The following is a 24,056-nucleotide window of genomic DNA, read 5'->3' as shown; positions in this document are numbered from 1 at the left end:
TACGATTCTGCTGTCACTTTTGACTGAAATATTCAAGTTCGAAATTTGGTAAAACGTTGGCATCAAAAGTAATCACAAAGCTGAATCTGGCAGTGGAGCCATGGATAGAGCCCTTGCCAAACAAACTACTTGACTATTTCCTTTCAAGTCAGTGACAGATTGGAGCTGCATTTCCTTGATTGAAAATTACTAAAATACTGATTTACGTGGCTCGTTGGTCTAGGGGTATGATTCTCGCTTTGGGTGCGAGAGGTCCCGGGTTCAAATCCCGGACGAGCCCTAAGGACAAAATCTGTTTATCACCAGATTCTAAATTTGAAGTTGGCACTAGTGTCAAGTCCAACGAGATGGTGGAAAGTAAGTTTTTTTGTTCACGCACAAAGTAGAGAATTGGTAATAGGCAATGAAGCCAATAAACTTTTTCTAATGTAATCCAAAAACTGAAGACTTTGTTCTCAGCAGTCGATTTGCATTTGAACCTATCTTGCCTTGGAAGGTCCAGGAATCCCCTCAGTGACAGATCGGAGCTGCATTTCCTTGATTGAAAATTGCTAAAAGGCTGTTTTACGTGGCTCGTTGGTCTAGGGGTATGATTCTCGCTTTGGGTGAGAGACGTCCCGGGTTCAAATCCCAGACGAGCCCTAAGGACAAAATCTGTTCATCACCACATTCTAAATTTGAAGTTGGCACTAGTGTCAAGTCCACCCAGATGGTGGAAAGTAAGTTTTTTTGTTCACGCACAAAGTGGAGAATTGGTAATAGGCAATGAAGCCAATAAACTTTTTCTAATGTAATCCAAAAACTGAAGACTTTGTTCTCAGCAGTCGATTTGCATTTGAACCTATCTGGCCTTGGAAGGCCCTGGAATCCCCTAACCCTTCTTGCAATTAAGATGAAATGCCAGGTAAGTAACGTGCGGCTGAGTATAGTGTAGGGAAATGGTCCTTGTGCTGGAATCCATTATTTTGATCTAAGAAATCTCTCTTTTAAATCCTTCATTTAAGTACATTAGATTAATTATCATTACTCATATTTGCTCTCAGAGGTAAATTTACGTCCGCAGGATATGGCTTCGTTTGTCATTGGTCTAGGGTATGATTCTCGCTAGCTTATATGAGTTTATTAAGTACAGTTAACATAACTTGCATCAAAAGTAATCACAAAGTGAATTGCAGTAGCCATGGATAGAGCCCTTGCCAAACAAACTACTTGACTATTGCCTTTCAAGTCAATGACAGATCGGCCGCATTTCCTTGATTGAAAATTACTAAAATGAGAATCCATTATTTTGACATCTTTTCTAAAGTCATCGGGTTCTTACCAAATCCTTCATTTAAAGTCCACATTAGAATTAAGTTCATCCAGATGGTGGAAACTACGCATATTTGCTCTCAGAGGTAAATTTGCGTCGCAGGATATGGCTCTCGTTTGTCATTGGTCTAGGGGTATGATTCTCGCTAGAAAGCTTATATGAGTTTATTAAGTCACAGTTACACACTAAGCTTTTTCATTACGATTCTGCTGTCACTTTTGACTGAAATATTCAAGTTCGAAATTTGGTAAAACGTTGGCATCAAAAGTAATCACAAAGCTGAATCTGGCAGTGGAGCCATGGATAGAGCCCTTGCCAAACAAACTACTTGACTATTTCCTTTCAAGTCAGTGACAGATTGGAGCTGCATTTCCTTGATTGAAAATTGATAAAATGTTGATTTACGTGGCTCGTTGGTCTAGGGGTATGATTCTCGCTTTGGGTGCGAGAGGTCCCGGGTTCAAATCCCGGACGAGCCCTAAGGACAAAATCTGTTTATCACCAGATTCTAAATTTGAAGTTGGCACTAGTGTCAAGTCCAACGAGATAGTGGAAAGTAAGTTTTTTTGTTCACGCACAAAGTAGAGAATTGGTAATAGGCAATGAAGCCAATAAACTTTTTCTAATGTAATCCAAAAACTGAAGACTTTGTTCTCAGCAGTCGATTTGCATTTGAACCTATCTGGCCTTGGAAGGTCCAGGAATCCCCTCAGTGACAGATCGGAGCTGCATTTCCTTGATTGAAAATTGCTAAAAGGCTGTTTTACGTGGCTCGTTGGTGTAGGGGTATGATTCTCGCTTTGGGTGAGAGACGTCCCGGGTTCAAATCCCAGACGAGCCCTAAGGAAAAAATCTGTTCATCACCACATTCTAAATTTGAAGTTGGCACTAGTGTCAAGTCCACCCAGATGGTGGAAAGTAAGTTTTTTTGTTCACGCACAAAGTGGAGAATTGGTAATAGGCAATGAAGCCAATAAACTTTTTCTAATGTAATCCAAAAACTGAAGACTTTGTTCTCAGCAGTCGATTTGCATTTGAACCTATCTGGCCTTGGAAGGCCCTGGAATCCCCTAACCCTTCTTGCAATTAAGATGAAATGCCAGGTAAGTAACGTGCGGCTGAGTATAGTGTAGGGAAATGGTCCTTGTGCTGGAATCCATTATTTTGACATCTTTTCTAAAGTCATCGGGTTCTTACCAAATCCTTCATTTAAAGTCCACATTAGAATTAAGTTCATCCAGATGGTGGAAACTACGCATATTTGCTCTCAGAGGTAAATTTGCGTCGCAGGATATGGCTATCGTTTGTCATTGGTCTAGGGGTATGATTCTCGCTAGAAAGCTTATATGAGTTTATTAAGTCACAGTTACACACTAAGCTTTTTCATTATGATTCTGCTGTCACTTTTGAAATTTGGCAAAACGTTGGCAACAAAAGTAAATTGCTAAAAGACTGTTTTACGTGGCTCGTTGGTCTAGGGGTATGATTCTCACCACATTCTAAATTTGAAGTTGGCACTAGTGTCAAGTCCACCCAGATGGTGGAAAGTAAGTTATTTTGTTCACGCACAAAGTGGAGAATTGGTAATAGGCAATGAAGCCAATGAACTTTTTCTAATGTAATCCAAAAACTGAAGACTTTGTTCTCAGCAGTCGATTTGCATTTGAACCTATCTGGCCTTGGAAGGCCCTGGAATCCCCTAACCCTTCTTGCAATTAAGATGAAATGCCAGGTAAGTAACGTGCGGCTGAGTATAGTGTAGGGAAATGGTCCTTGTGCTGGAATCCATTATTTTGACATCTTTTCTAAAGTCATCGGGTTCTTACCAAATCCTTCATTTAAAGTCAACATTAGAATTAAGTTCATCCAGATGGTGGAAACTACGCATATTTGCTCTCAGAGGTAAATTTGCGTCGCAGGATATGGCTATCGTTTGTCATTGGTCTAGGGGTATGATTCTCGCTAGAAAGCTTATATGAGTTTATTAAGTCACAGTTACACACTAAGCTTTTTCATTACGATTCTGCTGTCACTTTTGACTGAAATATTCAAGTTCGAAATTTGGTAAAACGTTGGCATCAAAAGTAATCACAAAGCTGAATCTGGCAGTGGAGCCATGGATAGAGCCCTTGCCAAACAAACTACTTGACTATTGCCTTTCAAGTCAATGACAGATCGGAGCCGCATTTCCTTGATTGAAAATTACTAAAATGAGAATCCATTATTTTGACATCTTTTCTAAAGTCATCGGGTTCTTACCAAATCCTTCATTTAAAGTCCACATTAGAATTAAGTTCATCCAGATGGTGGAAACTACGATATTTGCTCTCAGAGGTAAATTTTGCTCAGGATATGGCTCTCGTTTGTCATTGGTCTAGGGGTATGATTCTCGCTAGAAAGCTTATATGAGTTTATTAAGTCACAGTTACACACTAAGCTTTTTCATTACGATTCTGCTGTCACTTTTGACTGAAATATTCAAGTTCGAAATTTGGTAAAACGTTGGCATCAAAAGTAATCACAAAGCTGAATCTGGCAGTGGAGCCATGGATAGAGCCCTTGCCAAACAAACTACTTGACTATTTCCTTTCAAGTCAGTGACAGATTGGAGCCGCATTTCCTTGATTGAAAATTACTAAAATACTGATTTACGTGGCTCGTTGGTCTAGGGGTATGATTCTCGCTTTGGGTGCGAGAGGTCCCGGGTTCAAATCCCGGACGAGCCCTAAGGACAAAATCTGTTTATCACCAGATTCTAAATTTGAAGTTGGCACTAGTGTCAAGTCCACCGAGATGGTGGAAAGTAAGTTTTTTTGTTCACGCACAAAGTAGAGAATTGGTAATAGGCAATGAAGCCAATAAACTTTTTCTAATGTAATCCAAAAACTGAAGACTTTGTTCTCAGCAGTCGATTTGCATTTGAACCTATCTGGCCTTGGAAGGTCCAGGAATCCCCTCAGTGACAGATCGGAGCTGCATTTCCTTGATTGAAAATTGCTAAAAGGCTGTTTTACGTGGCTCGTTGGTCTAGGGGTATGATTCTCGCTTTGGGTGAGAGACGTCCCGGGTTCAAATCCCAGACGAGCCCTAAGGACAAAATCTGTTCATCACCACATTCTAAATTTGAAGTTGGCACTAGTGTCAAGTCCACCCAGATGGTGGAAAGTAAGTTTTTTTGTTCACGCACAAAGTGGAGAATTGGTAATAGGCAATGAAGCCAATAAACTTTTTCTAATGTAATCCAAAAACTGAAGACTTTGTTCTCAGCAGTCGATTTGCATTTGAACCTATCTGGCCTTGGAAGGCCCTGGAATCCCATAACCCTTCTTGCAATTAAGATGAAATGCCAGGTAAGTAACGTGGCGGCTGAGTATAGTGTAGGGAAATGGTCCTTGTGCTGGAATCCATTATTTTCAACTTTAAATATTTAAGTTATAAACTAATATTCTCAGGTAAATTTGCGTCGCAGGATATGGCTATCGTTTGTCATTGGTCTAGGGTATGATTCTCGCTAGAAAGCTTATATGAGTTTATTAAGTCACAGTTACACATTAACGTTCATCAAAGTATCATGAATCTGCAGTCATGTCCTTACTCTTGCTATTTTAATATATATTTTTTATTATAAAATGACTTATTTTGACATCTTTTCTAAAGTCATCGGGTTCTTACCAAATCCTTCATTTAAAGTCCACATTAGAATTAAGTTCATCCAGATGGTGGAAACTAGTATTTGTCTCAGAGGTAAATTTGCCGCAGGATATGGCTTCGTTTGTCATTGGTCTAGGGGTATGATTCTTAAAAGCTTATATGAGTTTATTAAGTCACAGTTACACACTAAGCTTTTTCATTACGATTCTGCTGTCACTTTTGACTGAAATATTCAAGTTCGAAATTTGGTAAAACGTTGGCATCAAAAGTAATCACAAAGCTGAATCTGGCAGTGGAGCCATGGATAGAGCCCTTGCCAAACAAACTACTTGACTATTTCCTTTCAAGTCAGTGACAGATTGGAGCTGCATTTCCTTGATTGAAAATTACTAAAATGCTGATTTACGTGGCTCGTTGGTCTAGGGGTATGATTCTCGCTTTGGGTGCGAGAGGTCCCGGGTTCAAATCCCGGACGAGCCCTAAGGACAAAATCTGTTTATCACCAGATTCTAAATTTGAAGTTGGCACTAGTGTCAAGTCCACCGAGATGGTGGAAAGTAAGTTTTTTTGTTCACGCACAAAGTAGAGAATTGGTAATAGGCAATGAAGCCAATAAACTTTTTCTAATGTAATCCAAAAACTGAAGACTTTGTTCTCAGCAGTCGATTTGCATTTGAACCTATCTGGCCTTGGAAGGTCCAGGAATCCCCTCAGTGACAGATCGGAGCTGCATTTCCTTGATTGAAAATTGCTAAAAGGCTGTTTTACGTGGCTCGTTGGTCTAGGGGTATGATTCTCGCTTTGGGTGAGAGACGTCCCGGGTTCAAATCCCAGACGAGCCCTAAGGACAAAATCTGTTCATCACCACATTCTAAATTTGAAGTTGGCACTAGTGTCAAGTCCACCCAGATGGTGGAAAGTAAGTTTTTTTGTTCACGCACAAAGTGGAGAATTGGTAATAGGCAATGAAGCCAATAAACTTTTTCTAATGTAATCCAAAAACTGAAGACTTTGTTCTCAGCAGTCGATTTGCATTTGAACCTATCTGGCCTTGGAAGGCCCTGGAATCCCCTAACCCTTCTTGCAATTAAGATGAAATGCCAGGTAAGTAACGTGCAGCTGAGTATAGTGTAGGGAAATGGTCCTTGTGCTGGAATCCATTATTTTGACATCTTTTCTAAAGTCATCGGGTTCTTACCAAATCCTTCATTTAAAGTCCACATTAGAATTAAGTTCATCCAGATGGTGGAAACTACGCATATTTGCTCTCAGAGGTAAATTTGCCGCGAGGATATGGCTATCGTTTGTCATTGGTCTAGGGGTATGATTCTCGCTAGAAAGCTTATATGAGTTTATTAAGTCACAGTTACACACTTCGCTTTTCATTATGATTCTGCTGTCACTTTTGACTGAAATATTCAAGTTCGAATTTGGTAAAACGTTGGCATCAAAAGTAATCACAAAGCTGAATCTGGCAGTGGAGCCATGGATAGAGCCCTTGCCAAACAAACTACTTGACTATTGCCTTTCAAGTCAATGACAGATCGGAGCCCATTTCCTTGATTGAAAATTACTAAAATGAAATCCATTATTTTGACATCTTTTCTAAAGTTCGGTTCTTACAAATCCTTCATTTAAAGTCACATTAGAATTAAGTTCATCCAGATGGTGGAAACTACGTATATTTGCTCTAGAGTAAATTTTAGATATGTTATCTTTGTCATTGGTCTAGGGTATGATTTCATAGAAAGCTTATATGAGTTTATTAAGTCACAGTTACACACTAAGCTTTTTCATTATGATTCTGCTGTCACTTTTGATGAATATTCAAGTTCAAATTTGGTAAACGTTGGCATCAAAAGTAATCACAAAGCTGAATCTGGCAGTGGAGCCATGGATAGAGCCTTCCAAACAAACTATTGACTATTTCCTTTCAAGTCAGTGACAGATTGGAGCCGCATTTCCTTGATTGAAAATTACTAAAAGCTGATTTACTGGCTCGTTGGTCTAGGGGTATGATTCTCGCTTTGGTGCAGAGGTCCCGGTTCAAATCCCGGACGAGCCCTAAGGCAAAATCTTTTCACCACATTCTAAATTTGAAGTTGGCACTAGTGTCAAGTCCACCCAGATGGTGGAAAGTAAGTTTTTTTGTTCACGCACAAAGTAGAGAATTGGTAATAGGCAATGAAGCCAATAAACTTTTTCTAATGTAATCCAAAAACTGAAGACTTTGTTCTCAGCAGTCGATTTGCATTTGAACCTATCTGGCCTTGGAAGGTCCAGGAATCCCCTCAGTGACAGATCGGAGCTGCATTTCCTTGATTGAAAATTGCTAAAAGGCTGTTTTACGTGGCTCGTTGGTCTAGGGGTATGATTCTCGCTTTGGGTGAGAGACGTCCCGGGTTCAAATCCCAGACGAGCCCTAAGGACAAAATCTGTTCATCACCACATTCTAAATTTGAAGTTGGCACTAGTGTCAAGTCCACCCAGATGGTGGAAAGTAAGTTTTTTTGTTCACGCACAAAGTGGAGAATTGGTAATAGGCAATGAAGCCAATAAACTTTTTCTAATGTAATCCAAAAACTGAAGACTTTGTTCTCAGCAGTCGATTTGCATTTGAACCTATCTGGCCTTGGAAGGCCCTGGAATCCCCTAACCCTTCTTGCAATTAAGATGAAATGCCAGGTAAGTAACGTGCGGCTGAGTATAGTGTAGGGAAATGGTCCTTGTGCTGGAATCCATTATTTTGACATCTTTTCTAAAGTCATCGGGTTCTTACCAAATCCTTCATTTAAAGTCCACATTAGAATTAAGTTCATCCAGATGGTGGAAACTACGCATATTTGCTCTCAGAGGTAATTTTGCGCGTCAGGATATGGCTATCGTTTGTCATTGGTCTAGGGGTATGATTCTCGCTAGAAAGCTTATATGAGTTTATTAAGTCACAGTTACACACTAAGCTTTTTCATTACGATTCTGCTGTCACTTTTGCAAATATTCTTGAAATTTGGCAAAACGTTGGCATCAAAAGTAATCATTAAAGACTGAATCTGGCAGTGGAGCCATGGATAGAGCCCTTGCCAAACAAACTACTTGATTATTGCCTTCAAGTCAGTGCAGATCGAGCCGTATTTCCTTGATTGAAAATTACTAAAATGAAATCCATTATTTTGCATCTTTTCAAAGTCATCGGTTTACCAATTCATTTAAAGTCACATTAGAATTAAGTTCATCCAGATGGTGGAAACTACGATATTTGTCTCAGAGGTAAATTTGCGTCGAGTATGCTTCGTTTATCATTGGTCTAGGGGTATGATTCTCGCTAGAAAGCTTTTATATGAGTTTATTAAGTCACAGTTACACACTAAGCTTTTTCATTATGATTCTGCTGTCACTTTTGATAATATTAAGTTAATTTGGTAAAACGTTGGCATCAAAAGTAATCACAAAGCTGAATCTGGCAGTGGAGCCATGGATAGAGCCCTTGCAAACAAACTACTTGACTATTTCCTTTCAAGTCAGTGACAGATTGGAGCTGCATTTCCTTGATTGAAAATTACTAAAAGCTGATTTTCGTGTGCTCGTTGGTCTAGGGGTATGATTCTCGCTTTGGAGAGGTCCCGGTTCAAATCGGACGAGCCCTAAGGACAAAATCTGTTTATCACCACATTCTAAATTTGAAGTTGGCACTAGTGTCAAGTCCACCGAAATGGTGGAAAGTAAGTTTTTTGTTCACGCACAAAGTAGAGAATTGGTAATAGGCAATGAAGCCAATAAACTTTTTCTAATGTAATCCAAAAACTGAAGACTTTGTTCTCAGCAGTCGATTTGCATTTGAACCTATCTGGCCTTGGAAGGTCCAGGAATCCCTCTCAGTGACAGATCGGAGCTGCATTTCCTTGATTGAAAATTGCTAAAAGGCTGTTTTTATCGTGGCTCGTTGGTCTAGGGGTATGATTCTCGCTTTGTAGAGACGTCCGGTTCAAATCCCAGACGGCCCTAGGACAAAATCTGTTCATCACCACATTCTAAATTTGAAGTTGGCACTAGTGTCAAGTCCACCCAGATGGTGGAAAGTAAGTTTTTTGTTCACGCACAAAGTGGAGAGAATTGGTAATAGGCAATGAAGCCAATAAACTTTTTCTAATGTAATCCAAAAACTGAAGACTTTGTTCTCAGCAGTCGATTTGCATTTGAACCTATCTGGCCTTGAAGAAAGCCCTGGAATCCCCTTAACCCTTCTTGCAATTAAGATGAAATGCCAGGTAAGTAACGTGCGGCTGAGTATAGTGTAAGGAAATGGTCCTTGTGCTGGAATCCATTATTTTGACATCTTTTCTAAAGTCATGGGTTCTTACCAAATCCTTCATTTAAAGTCCACATTAGAATTAAGTTCATCCATATGGTGGAAACTACGCATATTTGCTCTCAGAGGTAAATTTGCGTCGCAGGATATGGCTATCGTTTGTCATTGGTCTAGGGGTATGATTCTCGCTAGAAAGCTTATATGAGTTTATTAAGTCACAGTTACACACTAAGCTTTTTCATTATGATTCTGCTGTCACTTTTGAAATTTGGCAAAACGTTGGCATCAAAAGTAATCACAAAGCTGAATCTGGCAGTGGAGCCATGGATAGAGCCCTTGCCAAACAAACTACTTGACTATTGCCTTTCAAGTCAATGACAGATCGGAGCCGCATTTCCTTGATTGAAAATTGATAAAATGTTGATTTTTTGGGCTCGTTGGTCTAGGGGTATGATTCTCGCTTTTTCACCACATTCTAAATTTGAAGTTGGCACTAGTGTCAAGTCCACCGAGATGGTGGAAAGTAAGTTTTTTTGTTCACGCACAAAGTAGAGAATTGGTAATAGGCAATGAAGCCAATAAACTTTTTCTAATGTAATCCAAAAACTGAAGACTTTGTTCTCAGCAGTCGATTTGCATTTGAACCTATCTGGCCTTGGAAGGTCCAGGAATCCCCAGTCAGTGACAGATCGGAGCTGCATTTCCTTCGATTGAAAATTGCTAAAAGGCTGTTTTACGTGGCTCGTTGGTCTAAGGGTATGATTCTCGCTTTGAGAGACGTCCCGGTTCAAATCCCAGACGAGCCCTAAGGACAAAATCTGTTCATCACCACATTCTAAATTTGAAGTTGGCACTAGTGTCAAGTCCACCCAGATGGTGGAAAGTAAGTTTTTTTGTTCACGCACAAAGTGGAGAATTGGTAATAGGCAATGAAGCCAATAAACTTTTTCTAATGTAATCCAAAAACTGAAGACTTTGTTCTCAGCAGTCGATTTGCATTTGAACCTATCTGGCCTTGGAAGGCCCTGGAATCCCCTAACCCTTCTTGCAATTAAGATGAAATGCCAGGTAAGTAACGTGCAGCTGAGTATAGTGTAGGGAAATGGTCCTTGTGCTGGAATCCATTATTTTGACATCTTTTCTAAAGTCATCGGGTTCTTACCAAATCCTTCATTTAAAGTCCACATTAGAATTAAGTTCATCCAGATGGTGGAAACTACGCATATTTGCTCTCAGAGGTAAATTCTATACGCAGGATATGGCGCTCGTTTGTCATTGGTCTAGGGGTATGATTCTCGCTAGAAAGCTAATATGAGTTTATAGTTAAGTCACAGTTACCACTAACGCTTTTCATTATGATTCTGCTGTCACTTTGTGAAATTTGCAAGTCATCAAAATTTTGTAAATTGCTAAAAGACTGTTTTTACGTGGTTCGTTGGTCTAGGGGTATGATTCTCACCACATTCTAAATTTGAAGTTGGCACTAGTGTCAAGTCCACCCAGATGGTGGAATGTAAGTTTTTGTTCCACGTAAGAAGGTAGAGAAATGGTAATAGGCAATGAAGCCAATAAATTTTTCTAATGTAATCCAAAACTGAAGACTTTGTTCTCAGCAGTCGATATGCATTTGAACCTATCTGGCCTTGGAAGGTCCAGGAATCCCCTCAGTGACAGATCGGAGCTGCATTTCCTTGATTGAAAATTGCTAAAAATGCTTTTTTCAGTGGCTCGTTGGTCTAGGGGTATGATTCTCGCTTTGGGTGCGAGACGTCCGGTTCAAATCCGAAACCGAGCCCTAGGGACAAAATCTGTTCAAAAGATGTTTTCTTTTTCGTTGGTCTAGGGTATGATTCTCACCACATTCTAAATTTGAAGTTGGCACTAGTGTCAAGTCCACCCAGATGGTGGAATGTAAGTTTTTGTTCACGCACAAAGTAGAGAATTGGTAATAGGCAATGAAGCCAATAAATTTTTCTAATGTAATCCAAAAACTGAAGACTTTGTTCTCAGCAGTCGATTTGCATTTGAACCTATCTGGCCTTGGAAGGTCCAGGAATCCCCTCAGTGACAGATCGGAGCTGCATTTCCTTGATTGAAAATTGCTAAAATGCTGTTTTACGTGGCTCGTTGGTCTAGGGGTATGATTCTCGCTTTGGGTGCGAGAGGTCCCGGGTTCAAATCCCGGACGAGCCCTAAGGACAAAATCTGTTTATCACCAGATTCTAAATTTGAAGTTGGCACTAGTGTCAAGTCCACCGAGATGGTGGAAAGTAAGTTTTTTTGTTCACGCACAAAGTAGAGAATTGGTAATAGGCAATGAAGCCAATGAACTTTTTCTAATGTAATCCAGAAACTGATGACTTTGTTCTCAGCAGTCGATTTGCATTTGAACCTATCTGGCCTTGGAAGGTCCAGGAATCCCCTCAGTGACAGATCCGAGCTGCATTTCCTTGATTGAAAATTGCTAAAAGGCTGTTTTACGAGGCTCGTTGGTCTAGGGGTATGATTCTCGCTTTGGGTGAGAGGCGTCCCGGGTTCAAATCCCAGACGGAGCCCTAAGGACAAAATCTGTTCATCACCACATTCTAAATTTGAAGTTGGCACTAGTGTCAAGTCCACCCAGATGGTGGAAAGTAAGTTTTTTGTTCACGCACAAAGTGGAGAATTGGTAATAGGCAATGAAGCCAATAAACTTTTCTAATTGTAATCCAAAAACTGAAGACTTTGTTCTCAGCAGTCGATTTGCATTTGAACCTATCTGGCCTTGGAAGGCCCTGGAATCCCCTAACCCTTCTTGCAATTAAGATGAAATGCCAGGTAAGTAACGTGCGGCTGAGTATAGTGTAGGGAAATGGTCCTTGTGCTGGAATCCATTATTTTGACATCTTTTCTAAAGTCATCGGGTTCTTACCAAATCCTTCATTTAAAGTCCACATTAGAATTAAGTTCATCCAGATGGTGGAAACTACGCATATTTGCTCTCAGAGGTAAATTTGCGTCGCAGGATATGGCTCTCGTTTGTCATTGGTCTAGGGGTATGATTCTCGCTAGAAAGCTTATATGAGTTTATTAAGTCACAGTTACACACTAAGCTTTTTCATTATGATTCTGCTGTCACTTTTGAAATTTGGCAAAACGTTGGCATCAAAAGTAAATTGCTAAAAGACTGTTTTACGTGGCTCGTTGGTCTAGGGGTATGATTCTCACCACATTCTAAATTTGAAGTTGGCACTAGTGTCAAGTCCACCCAGATGGTGGAATGTAAGTTTTTTTGTTCACGCACAAAGTAGAGAATTGGTAATAGGCAATGAAGCCAATACATTTTTTCTAATGTAATCCAAAAACTGAAGACTTTGTTCTCAGCAGTCGATTTGCATTTGAACCTATCTGGCCTTGGAAGGTCCAGGAATCCCCTCAGTGACAGATCGGAGCTGCATTTCCTTGATTGAAAATTGCTAAAATGCTGTTTTACGTGGCTCGTTGGTCTAGGGGTATGATTCTCGCTTTGGATTCGAGAGGTCCCGGGTTCAAATCCCGGACGAGCCCTAGGGACAAAATCTGTTTATCACCAGATTCTAAATTTGAAGTTTGCACTAGTGTCAAGTCCACCGAGATGGTGGAAGGTAAGTTTTTTTGTTCACGCACAAAGTAGAGAATTGGTAATAGGCGATGAAGCCAATGAACTTTTTCTAATGTAATCCAAAAACTGAAGACTTTGTTCTCAGCAGTCGATTTGCATTTGAACCTATCTGGCCTTGGAAGGCCCTGGAATCCCCTCAGTGACAGATCGGAGCTGCATTTCCTCGAATTGAAAATTGCTAAAAGGCTGTTTTACGAGGCTCGTTGGTCTAGGGGTATATGATTCTCGCTTTGGTTGAGAGCGTCCCGGGTTCAAATCCCAGACGAGCCCTAAGGACAAAATCTGTTCATCACCACATTCTAAATTTGAAGTTGGCACTAGTGTCAAGTCCACCCAGATGGTGGAAAGTAAGTTTTTTTGTTCACGCACAAAGTGGAGAATTGGTAATAGGCGATGAAGCCAATGAACTTTTTCTAATGTAATCCAAAAACTGAAGACTTTGTTCTCAGCAGTCGATTTGCATTTGAACCTATCTGGCCTTGGAAGGCCCTGGAATCCCCTAACCCTTCTTGCAATTAAGATTAAATGCCAGGTAAGTAACGTGCAGCTGAGTATAGTGTAGGGAAATGGTCCTTGTGCTGGAATCCATTATTTTGACATCTTTTCTAAAGTCATCGGGTTCTTACCAAATCCTTCATTTAAAGTCCACATTAGAATTAAGTTCATCCAGATGGTGGAAACTACGCATATTTGCTTTCGGAGGTAAATTTGCGTCGCATGAGTATCGCTCGTTTGTCATTGGTCTAGGGGTATGATTCTCGCTAGAAAGCTTAATATGAGTTTATTAAGTCACAGTTACACACTAAGCTTTTTCATTATGATTCTGCTGTCACTTTTGAAATTTGTAGCAAAACGTTGGCATCAAAATGTAAATTGCTAAAAGACTGTTTTACGTGGCTCGTTGGTCTAGGGTGTATGATTCTCACCACATTCTAAATTTGAAGTTGGCACTAGTGTCAAGTCCACCCAGATGGTGGAATGTAAGTTTTTGTTCACCGCACAAAGTAGAGAATTGGTAATAGGCAATGAAGCCAATAAATTTTTTCTAATGTAATCCAAAAACTGAAGACTTTGTTCTCAGCAGTCGATATGCATTTGAACCTATCTGGCCTTGGAAGGTCCAGGAATCCCCTCTCAGTGACAGATCGGAGCTGCATTTCCTTGATTGAAAATTGCTAAAATGCTTTTACGTGGCTCGTTGGTCTAGGGGTATGATTCTCGCTTTGGGTGCGAAGCGTCCGGGTTCAAATCCCAGACGAGCCCTAGGGACAAAATCTGTTCAAAGTTTTTTTTTTGTTCTCACACATTCTAAATTTGAAGTTGGCACTAGTGTCAAGTCCACCCAGATGGTGGAAAGTAAGTTTTTGTTCGCACAAAGTAGAGAATTGGTAATAGGCAATGAAGCCAATAAATTTTTTCTAATCGTAATCCAAAAGAACTGAAGACTTTGTTCTCAGCAGTCGATATGCATTTGAACCTATCTGGCCTTGGAAGGTCCAGGAATCCCCTCAGTGACAGATTGAGACTGCATTTCATTGATTGAAAATTGCTAAAATGCTTTTACGTGGCTCGTTGGTCTAGGGGTATGATTCTCGCTTTGAGTCAGAAAATCGGTTTAAATCCCAGAGCAGACCCTAGGGACAAAAATCTGTTCAAAACTTTTTACTCTCGTTTTAGGTATGATTCTCACCACATTCTAAATTTGAAGTTGGCACTAGTGTCAAGTCCACCCAGATGGTGGAATGTAAGTTTTGTTCACCAAAGTAGAGAATTGGTAATAGGCAATGAAGCCAATAAATTTTTCTAATGTAATCCAAAACTGAAGACTTTTTCTCACAGTGATATGCATTTGAACCTATCTGGCCTTGGAGGTCAGGAATCCCTCAGTGACAGATGAGCGCATTTCTTGTTAAAATTGTAAAAGTTTTTGTGCTGTTGGTTGGTTATGATTTGCTTTGTGCGTGGTTCAAATCAGACACCCTAGGGACAAAATCTGTTCATCACCAATTCTAAATTTGAAGTTGGCACTAGTGTCAAGTCCACCGAGATGGTGGAAGGTAAGTTTTTGTTCACGCACAAAGTAGAGAATTGGTAATAGGCAATGAAGCCAATGAACTTTTTCTAATGTAATCCAAAAACTGATGACTTTGTTCTCAGCAGTCGATTTGCATTTGAACCTATCTGGCCTTGGAAGGTCCAGGAATCCCCTCAGTGACAGATCGGTGCTTTTCCATTCTGATTGAAAATTGCTAAAAGTTTGTACGGGCTCGTTGGTCTAGGGGTATGATTCTCGCTTTGGGTGAGAGACGTCCGGGTTCAAATCCCAGACGAGCCCTAAGGACAAAATCTGTTCATCACCACATTCTAAATTTGAAGTTGGCACTAGTGTCAAGTCCACCCAGATGGTGGAAAGTAAGTTTTTGTTCACGCACAAAGTGGAGAATTGGTAATAGGCAATGAAGCCAATAAACTTTTTCTAATGTAATCCAAAACTGAAGACTTTGTTCTCAGCAGTCGATTTGCATTTTAACCTATCTGGCCTTGGAAGGCCCTGGAATCCCCTAACCCTTCTTGCAATTAAGATGAAATGCCAGGTAAGTAACGTGCGGCTGAGTATAGTGTAGGGAAATGGTCCTTGTGCAGGAATCCATTATTTTGACATCTTTTCTAAAGTCATCGGGTTCTTACCAAATCCTTCATTTAAAGTCCACATTAGAATTAAGTTCATCCAGATGGTGGAAACTACGCATATTTGCTCTCAGAGGTAAATTTGCGTGGCAGGATATGGCTCTCGTTTGTCATTGGTCTAGGGGTATGATTCTCGCTAGAAAGCTAATATGAGTTTATTAAGTCACAGTTACACACTAAGCTTTTTCATTATGATTCTGCTGTCACTTTTGAAATTTGGCAAAACGTTGGCATCAAAAGTAATTTTTTAAATTGCTAAAAGACTGTTTTACGCTGGCTCGTTGGTCTAGGGGTATGATTCTCACCACATTCTAAAGTTGAAGTTGGCACTAGTGTCAAGTCCACCCAGATGGTGGAATGTAAGTTTTTTTGTTCACGCACAAAGTAGAGAATTGGTAATAGGCAATGAAGCCAATAAATTTTTTCTAATGTAATCCAAAAACTGAAGACTTTGTTCTCAGCAGTCGATATGCATTTGAACCTATCTGGCCTTGGAAGGTCCAGGAATCCCCTCAGTGACAGATCGGAGCTGCATTTCCTTGATTGAAAATTGCTAAAATGCTTTTTTATTGGCTCGTTGGTCTAGGGGTATGATTCTCGCTTTGGTGTGAGACGTCCGAGTTCAAATCTCAGACGAGCCCTAGGGACAAAATCTGTTCAAAAGACTGTTTTACTGCTCGTTTCAGGGTATGATTCTCACCACATTCTAAATTTGAAGTTGGCACTAGTGTCAAGTCCACCCAGATGGTGGAATGTAAGTTTTTGTTCACGCACAAAGTGAGAGATTGGTAATAGGCAATGAAGCCAATAAATTTTTTCTAATGTAATCCAGAAACTGAAGACTTTGTTCTCAGCAGTCGATTATGCATTTGAACCTATCTGGCCTTGGAATCCAGGAATCCCCTCAGTGACAGATCGAGCTGCATTTCCTTGATTGAAAATTGCTAAAATGCTTTCGTGGCTCGTTGGTCTAGGGGTATGATTTTCGCTTTGAGTGCGAGACGTCGAGTTTAAATCCCAGACTGAGACCCTAGGGATAAAATCTGTTCAAATATAAAGACTGTTTTACGTGCTCGTTGGTCTAGGGGTATGATTCTCACCACATTCTAAATTTGAAGTTGGCACTAGTGTCAAGTCCACCCAGATGGTGGAATGTAAGTTTTTGTTCACAAAGTAGAGAATTGGTAATAGGCAATGAAGCCAATAAATTTTTTCTATGTAATCCAAAAACTGAAGACTTTGTTCTCAGCAGTCGATATGCATTTGAACCTATCTGGCCTTGGAAGGTCCAGGAATCCCCTCAGTGACAGATCGGAGCTGCATTTCCTTGATTGAAAATTGCTAAAATGCTGTTTTCGCTTGGCTCGTTGGTCTAGGGGTATGATTCTCGCTTTGGGTAGAGCGTCCGGGTTCAAATCCCAGACGAGCCCTAGGGACAAAATTGTTTATCACCACATTCTAAATTTGAAGTTGGCACTAGTGTCAAGTCCACCGAGATGGTGGAAGGTAAGTTTTTGTTCACGCACAAAGTAGAGAATTGGTAATAGGCAATGAAGCCAATGAACTTTTTCTAATGTAATCCAAAAACTGATGACTTTGTTCTCAGCAGTCGATTTGCATTTGAACCTATCTGGCCTTGGAAGGTCCAGGAATCCCCTCAGTGACAGATCGGAGCTGCATTTCCTTGATTGAAAATTGCTAAAGGGCTGTTTATGAGGCTCGTTGGTCTAGGGGTATGATTCTCGCTTTGGGTGAGAGACGTCCGGGTTCAAATCCCAGACGAGCCCTAAGGACAAAATCTGTTCATCACCACATTCTAAATTTGAAGTTGGCACTAGTGTCAAGTCCACCCGAATGGTGGAAAGTAAGTTTTTTGTTCACGCACAAAGTGGAGAATTGGTAATAGGCAATGAAGCCAATAAACTTTTTCTAATGTAATCCAAAAACTGAAGACTTTGTTCTCAGCAGTCGATTGCGTTTTAACCTATCTGGCCTTGGAGGCGCCCGGGAATCCCCTAACCCTTCTTGCAATTAAGATGAAATGCCAGGTAAGTAACGGGCGCGACTGAGTATAGTGTAAGGAAATGGTCCTTGTGCTGGAATCCATTATTTTGACATCTTTTCTAAAGTCATCGGGTTCTTACCAAATCCTTCATTTAAAGTCCACATTAGAATTAAGTTCATCCAGATGGTGGAAACTACGCATATTTGCTCTCAGAGTAAGTTTAGTGGCCGCGGATATGGCTCTCGTTTGTCATTGGTCTAGGGGTATGATTCTCGCTAGAAAGCTAATATGAGTTTATTAAGTCACAGTTACACACTAAGCTTTTTCATTATGATTCTGCTGTCACTTTTGAAATTTGGCAAAACGTTGGCATCAAAAGTAAATTGCTAAAAGACTGTTTTCACTGGCTCGTTGGTCTAGGGTTATGATTCTCACCACATTCTAAATTTGAAGTTGGCACTAGTGTCAAGTCCACCCAGATGGTGGAATGTAAGTTTTTGTTCACGCACAAAGTAGAGAAGTGGTAATAGGCAATGAAGCCAATACCTTTTTTCTAATGTAATCCCAAAACTGAAGACTTTGTTCTCAGCAGTCGATATGCATTTGAACCTATCTGGCCTTGGAAGGTCCAGGAATCCCCTCAGTGACAGATCGGAGCTGCATTTCCTTGATTGAAAATTGCTAAAGGCGTTTTACGGGCTCGTTGGTCTAGGGGTATGATTCGCTTTGGGTGAGACGTCCGGGTTCAAATCCCAGACGAGCCCTAAGGACAAAATCTGTTCAATCACCACATTCTAAATTTGAAGTTGGCACTAGTGTCAAGTCCACCCAGATGGTGGAAAGTAAGTTTTTGTTCACGCACAAAGTGGAGAATTGGTAATAGGCAATGAAGCCAATAAACTTTTTCTAATGTAATCCAAAACTGAAGACTTTGTTCTCAGCAGTCGATTTGCATTTGAACCTATCTGGCCTTGGAAGGCCCTGGAATCCCCTAACCCTTCTTGCAATTAAGATGAAATGCCAGGTAAGTAACGGTCGACTGAGTATAGTGTAGGGAAATGGTCCTTGTGCTGGAATCCATTATTTTGACATCTTTTCTAAAGTCATCGGGTTCTTACCAAATCCTTCATTTAAAGTCCACATTAGAATTAAGTTCATCCAGATGGTGGAAATTACATATTTGCTCTCAGAGGTAAATTTGCGTGGCAGGATATGGCTCTCGTTTGTCATTGGTCTAGGGGTATGATTCTCGCTAGAAAGCTAATATGAGTTTATTAAGTCACAGTTACACACTAAGCTTTTTCATTATGATTCTGCTGTCACTTTTGAAATTTGACAAAACGTTGGCATAAAAAGTAAATTGCTAAAAGACTGTTTTCGCTGGCTCGTTGGTCTAAGGGTATGATTCTCACCACATTCTAAATTTGAAGTTGGCACTAGTGTCAAGTCCACGCAGATGGTGGAATGTAAGTTTTTTGTTCACGCACAAAGTAGAGAGAATTGGTAATAGGCAATGAAGCCAATAAATTTTTTCTAATGTAATCCAAAAACTGAAGACTTTGTTCTCAGCAGTTGATTTGCATTTGAACCTATCTGGCCTTGGAAGGCCCTGGAATCCCCTAACCCTTCTTGCAATTAAGATGAAATGCCAGGTAAGTAACGTGCAGCTGAGTATAGTGTAGGGAAATGGTCCTTGTGCTGGAATCCATTATTTTGACATCTTTCTAAAGTCATCGGGTTCTTACCAAATCCTTCATTTAAAGTCCACATTAGAATTAAGTTCATCCAGATGGTGGAAACTACGCATATTTGCTCTCAGAGGTAAATTTGCGTCCGCAGGATATGGCTCTCGTTTGTCGTTGGTCTAGGGGTATGATTCTCGCAAAGCTTATATGAATTTATTAAGTCACAGTTACACACTAAGCTTTTTCATTACGATTCTGCTGTCACTTTTGACTGAAATATTCAAGTTCGAAATTTGGTAAAAAGTTGGCATCAAAAGTAATCACAAAGCTGAATCTGGCAGTGGAGCCATGGATAGAGCCCTTGCCAAACAAACTACTTGATCATTTCGCTCAGTGACAGATCGGAGCCGCATTTCCTTGATTGAAAATTACCGCTGATCTCCGGTGCTCGTTGGTTCGAGGGTTATATTCTCCGCTGGGTGCAGAAGGCCCGGTTCAACCCGGCGCCCTAGCACAAAATCTGTTATCACCAGATTCTAAATTTGAAGTTGGCACTAGTGTCAAGTCCACCAGATGGTGGAAGGTAAGTTTTTTGTCCACGCAAGTAGCAGAGAATTGGCCAGTACAATGAAGTCAATACAACTTTTCTAATGTAATCCAAAAACGGAAGACTTTGTTCTCAGCAGTCGATGTGCATTTGAACCTATCTGGCCCTTGGAAGGTCCAGGAATCCCCTCAGTGACAGATCGAGTCTGCATTTCCTTGATTCGAAAATTGCTAAAGCTGTTTCTTACGCTAATTGGGTTGTTAGGGGTTATTCTCGCTTTTGTTTGCGAGTGAGACGTCCCGGGTTCAAATCCCAGACGAGCCCTGAAGGCAAAATCTGTTCATCACCATTATTCAAATTTGAAGTTGCACACTGCGTCTCAAGTCCACTCCAGATGGTGAAAAGTAAGTTTTGTTCACCACTAAAAGTGGGAGAATTTGGTAATAGGCAATGAAGCCAATAAACTTTTTCAATGTAATCCAAAACTGAAGACTTTGTTCTCAGCAGTCGATTTGCGATTTTGAACCTATCTCGCCCTTGGAAGGCCCTGGAATCCCCTACCCTTCTTGCAATTAAGATGAAATGCCAGGTAAGTAACGGAACGGGAAAGTATAGTGGAAGGAAATGGTCCGTGTTGGAATCCATTGTTTTGATATCTTTCTAAAGTCATCGGGTTCTTACCAATCCCTTTCATTTTAAAGTCCACATTAGAATTCAAGTTCATCCAGATGGTGGAAACTTCTGTCATAGCCTTGCTCTCAGAGGTAAATCTGGCGCCGCATGGAGTTGCGGTGGTGGTAATTCTGCCTTGTCTGCCGGTCTGGAGTACATTCTCGCCAGAAAGCTAAGCAATATGAGTTTATTGTCACAGCTACACTAAGCTTTTTTCATTACGACCTACGGGTTGTCACTGACTGAAATATTCCAAGTTCGAAATTCGGTATGGGTAAAACGTTGGCATCAATAAAAGTAATCACAGCCGAATTCCGCGGTGGAGCCACGGATAGGAAAGCCTGCCAACAAACTACTGGATTCATTATTGCCTTCAAGTCAATATGACTGGAGTCGCGATTTCCTGATTATACCACGAAAATGAGAATCCATTATTTTGACATCTTTTCAAAAGTCATCGGTTCTTACCAAATCCTTCATTTAAAAGTCCATTAGAATTGTTCATCCAGATGGGTAAACTACTGACATTTTGCTCCTGGAGGTAAATTTATAGCCGGCAGATATATTCCTCGCTGTTCGGTCATTGGTCTAGGGTATTGATTCCCCTGAAAGCCTGAGGCAGAGCTTCGGTTAAGTCACGCTGCCACCGTTTCTTTCATTACGATTCTGCTGTCACTTTGATCCTTGTTTTATCTGCCCCGGAATTTGCAAACCGCTGGTACCCAAAAGTAAATCACAGTTGAACTGGAGCCGCTGGATAGAAGCCCCCGCACAAAACAAACCACTTGAATCATTTCCTTTCTCGGGGCCCGCGACAGATTGGGAGCCTACTCGATTGAAAATTACCAAAACGCCGATTTCCGCGTCGTTGGTCTGGGGTGATTCTCGCCTTGGGCAGAGGTCCCTGCCCTAAATCCCTGACTGAATCTGGCGGATGGCAAAATCGCCATTCATCAGATTCTCAACTCTGAAGCTGCACCAGGCTGGTCCAAATGATGGTGGAAAAGTTTTTTTGGTTCACGCGACAAAGTAGAATTTGGTAATGAAAGTGCCAGCTTCAACAATGAAACTTTTTTTCAATGTGAATCCAAAACTGGAATATCTGTTCTCAGCAGTCGATGCATTTGAAACTTATATCTCAATTTTGAAGGTGTCCAGAACTCTAGTGATAGATTCGAGCTTACTTCCTTTATTGAAAATTGCCAAAATGTTTTACGCGGGCTCTGGTCTAGGGTATGATTCTGGTGAGAGGACGCCCGGTTCCAAACCCAGATTTTGCGCCCTTAAGGACAAAAATCTGTTCATCACCCACATTCTAAATTTGAAGTTGGCGGACTAGTGCCCGTGTCCGACCCAGATGGTGGAAAGTAAGTTTTGTCCACTATCAAAGTGAGAATTTGGTAATAGCAATGAAGCCACGAACCTTCTTAATGGGTCCAAAACCGAAGACTTCGGTTCTCAGCAGCTCATTGCATTCTGAACCCGGTCTTGATCCTGAAACTGAACTCTTTAACCTTCGTACCAAGATGTCGCCAGGTAAGTAACGTGCAGCTTTATATAGTGTAGGGAATTGTCCTTAAATGGGAATCATTATTTTGAATTTTTCTGAGTCACTATTCTTAACAACCTTCATTTAAAGCCTACATTTAGAATAAGTTCATCCAGATATGGAACCACTTGATGGAGCTTGTTCTCAGAGGTAAATTCGCCGCAGGGATATGGGCCATCGCTTCGGTCAATGGTTCAGGGTATGATTCTCGCCAGAAAGCTTGGAGAGTTTGCTGGCCGCTGAATAACACTGGGTTTTTCATTATGATTCCGTTGTCACTTTGAAATTGAAAACTGTTGTATCAGCAAATGTTAAAGATCTCGTTTCACGGGTTCGCTGGTCTTTAGGGGTGCATTCACCAGAGCCCACCCTCTGAAGCTGGAAATTAGTGTCAAGTCCACCCGAGATGGTGAGTAAGTTATTCTGTTCAATGCAACAGCGGAGAATTGAAGTGGGCACAGCGGGGCCGGGGTTTAATGAACCTTTTTCAATGTAATCCAAAACCCAGCGACTTTGTTGTCAAAGAAACATTTTGGTAAATATTTCCAGATGAACCTGATTCTGCCTTGGAAGGCCCTGGAACTCTCAACCCTTCATAATTAAGATTTGAAATGCCGGTAAGCAACGCGTTGTATGAGTACATATGTAGGGAAATGATCCCTGTGTTGAACTCAATATTTGACGATCTTTTCTCAAAGTCATCTGTTCTAACAACCTCATTTTAAAGTCCATTGAATAAGTTCATCCAGATGCAGGAAACCTACCATTTGTTCAGAGGTAATTGCGCCTGGATATGGCTGTCGCTTTACTAGCCATTCAGTGATTCCTCGCCAGAAAGCCATGTTTATTTTATTAAGTCATGAGTTGCTACCATTCGTTTTCTATTTACGATTCTTGCCGTCACTTTTGGATCTGAAATATTCTAAGTTCTGAAATTTGGAAAAACGCTAATACCCAAAGCATCAGCAAAGCTTTAAATCCAGTGGTTTCATGGATAGAGCTCCCTCGTCGTCAAATCCATTTTGATCTTGTTTCTCTCAAGTCAGTATGACTGAGCCATTTCCTTGACGGTACCACCAAAATGCCGAAATCTGTGTCGTTGGTCTGAGGGGCGATTCTCTTAGTGAGGTCCCTGGTTCAACCTGACTAGCCCTAAGGACAAAAATCTGTTTTATCACCAGACTTAAATTTGGAAGCTGGTACTTGAAATAAGTCCTTCACCTGAGATGGTGAAAGTAAGCTCTTTGTTCACTTACAAAGTGGGAGAATTGGTAATGCAGTAAGGAAGCTAATAAATCCCTTTTCTAATGTAATCCAAAAATCCAGAAAGACTTTGTTCTCAAGCGTAGCCTACTCGGTATTTTGAAACTCTATCTGGCCTTTGAAGGTCCAGGAACTCCCTCAGTGATATCGAGCCGTACTTCGGATTGAAAATTGCTTTGCAAGCGCTGTTTTATTTGCCTCGCCGGGTCTAGGGTGCTGGATTCTGGCTTCGGAGAGACGTCCCTGGCTCTCAACCCAGGATTGTGCCCCAAGGGGACAAAACCAGTTCATCACCACATTCTAAATTTGTGTTGGTAATTAGTGTCAAGTCCGTCTCAGATGGTGGCAGTTTTTGGTCAATTTACAAAGCGGAATGGTAATAGTAATGAAGCCAATGAACTTTTTCTAATGTAATCCCAAAACCGAAGACTTGTGCTCCTCAGCAGCTCCGATTTTGCATTTGAACTTATCTGACCTTGGTATGCCTGGAATCCCCTAAACTCTTTCCTTGCACATGAAATGCCAGTGTAAGCAACGTAGCCAGTATAGTGTAGGTACTCGTCCTCGTGCTGGAACTGCTACTATTTCGACATCTTTCTTTCTAAAGCCATCGGTTCCCTACCAAACCTTCAATGAAAGCCTTCATGCATTAGAATTAAGTTCATCCAGATGGTGGAACCACGCGATATTTTGCTTCCCAGGAGGTAACGCCTGGCACGGTGGATATGGCTATATCGC

At 40.9% G+C, this 24,056-nt stretch overlaps 6 non-coding genes across 6 annotated transcripts; all 6 read left to right on the top strand.

Annotated features, from left to right (window-relative positions):
• Positions 1–208: 208 nt before the first annotated feature.
• trnap-ugg lies at positions 209–280 on the top strand. Its single transcript has one exon. It is a non-coding gene; the product is annotated as a tRNA-Pro (tRNA).
• Positions 281–1,719: 1,439 nt separating this feature from the next.
• On the top strand, positions 1,720–1,791 carry trnap-ugg. The gene has a single exon. It is a non-coding gene; the product is annotated as a tRNA-Pro (tRNA).
• A 2,175-nt stretch (positions 1,792–3,966) lies between these two features.
• trnap-ugg lies at positions 3,967–4,038 on the top strand. The gene has a single exon. It is a non-coding gene; the product is annotated as a tRNA-Pro (tRNA).
• Positions 4,039–5,371: 1,333 nt separating this feature from the next.
• trnap-ugg lies at positions 5,372–5,443 on the top strand. Its single transcript has one exon. It is a non-coding gene; the product is annotated as a tRNA-Pro (tRNA).
• Positions 5,444–11,390: 5,947 nt separating this feature from the next.
• Positions 11,391–11,462, top strand: trnap-ugg. Its single transcript has one exon. It is a non-coding gene; the product is annotated as a tRNA-Pro (tRNA).
• Positions 11,463–12,743: 1,281 nt separating this feature from the next.
• On the top strand, positions 12,744–12,815 carry trnap-ugg. Its single transcript has one exon. It is a non-coding gene; the product is annotated as a tRNA-Pro (tRNA).
• The last annotated feature ends 11,241 nt before the right edge of the window (positions 12,816–24,056 follow it).

This window comes from Perca fluviatilis, chromosome 12 (genome assembly GCF_010015445.1).
Source record: "Perca fluviatilis chromosome 12, GENO_Pfluv_1.0, whole genome shotgun sequence".
In the NCBI taxonomy this organism is placed as follows: Eukaryota; Metazoa; Chordata; class Actinopteri; order Perciformes; family Percidae; genus Perca; species Perca fluviatilis.
Note: the sequence above shows the minus strand (reverse complement) of the source record. Positions and strands in the feature narration are given on the sequence as shown.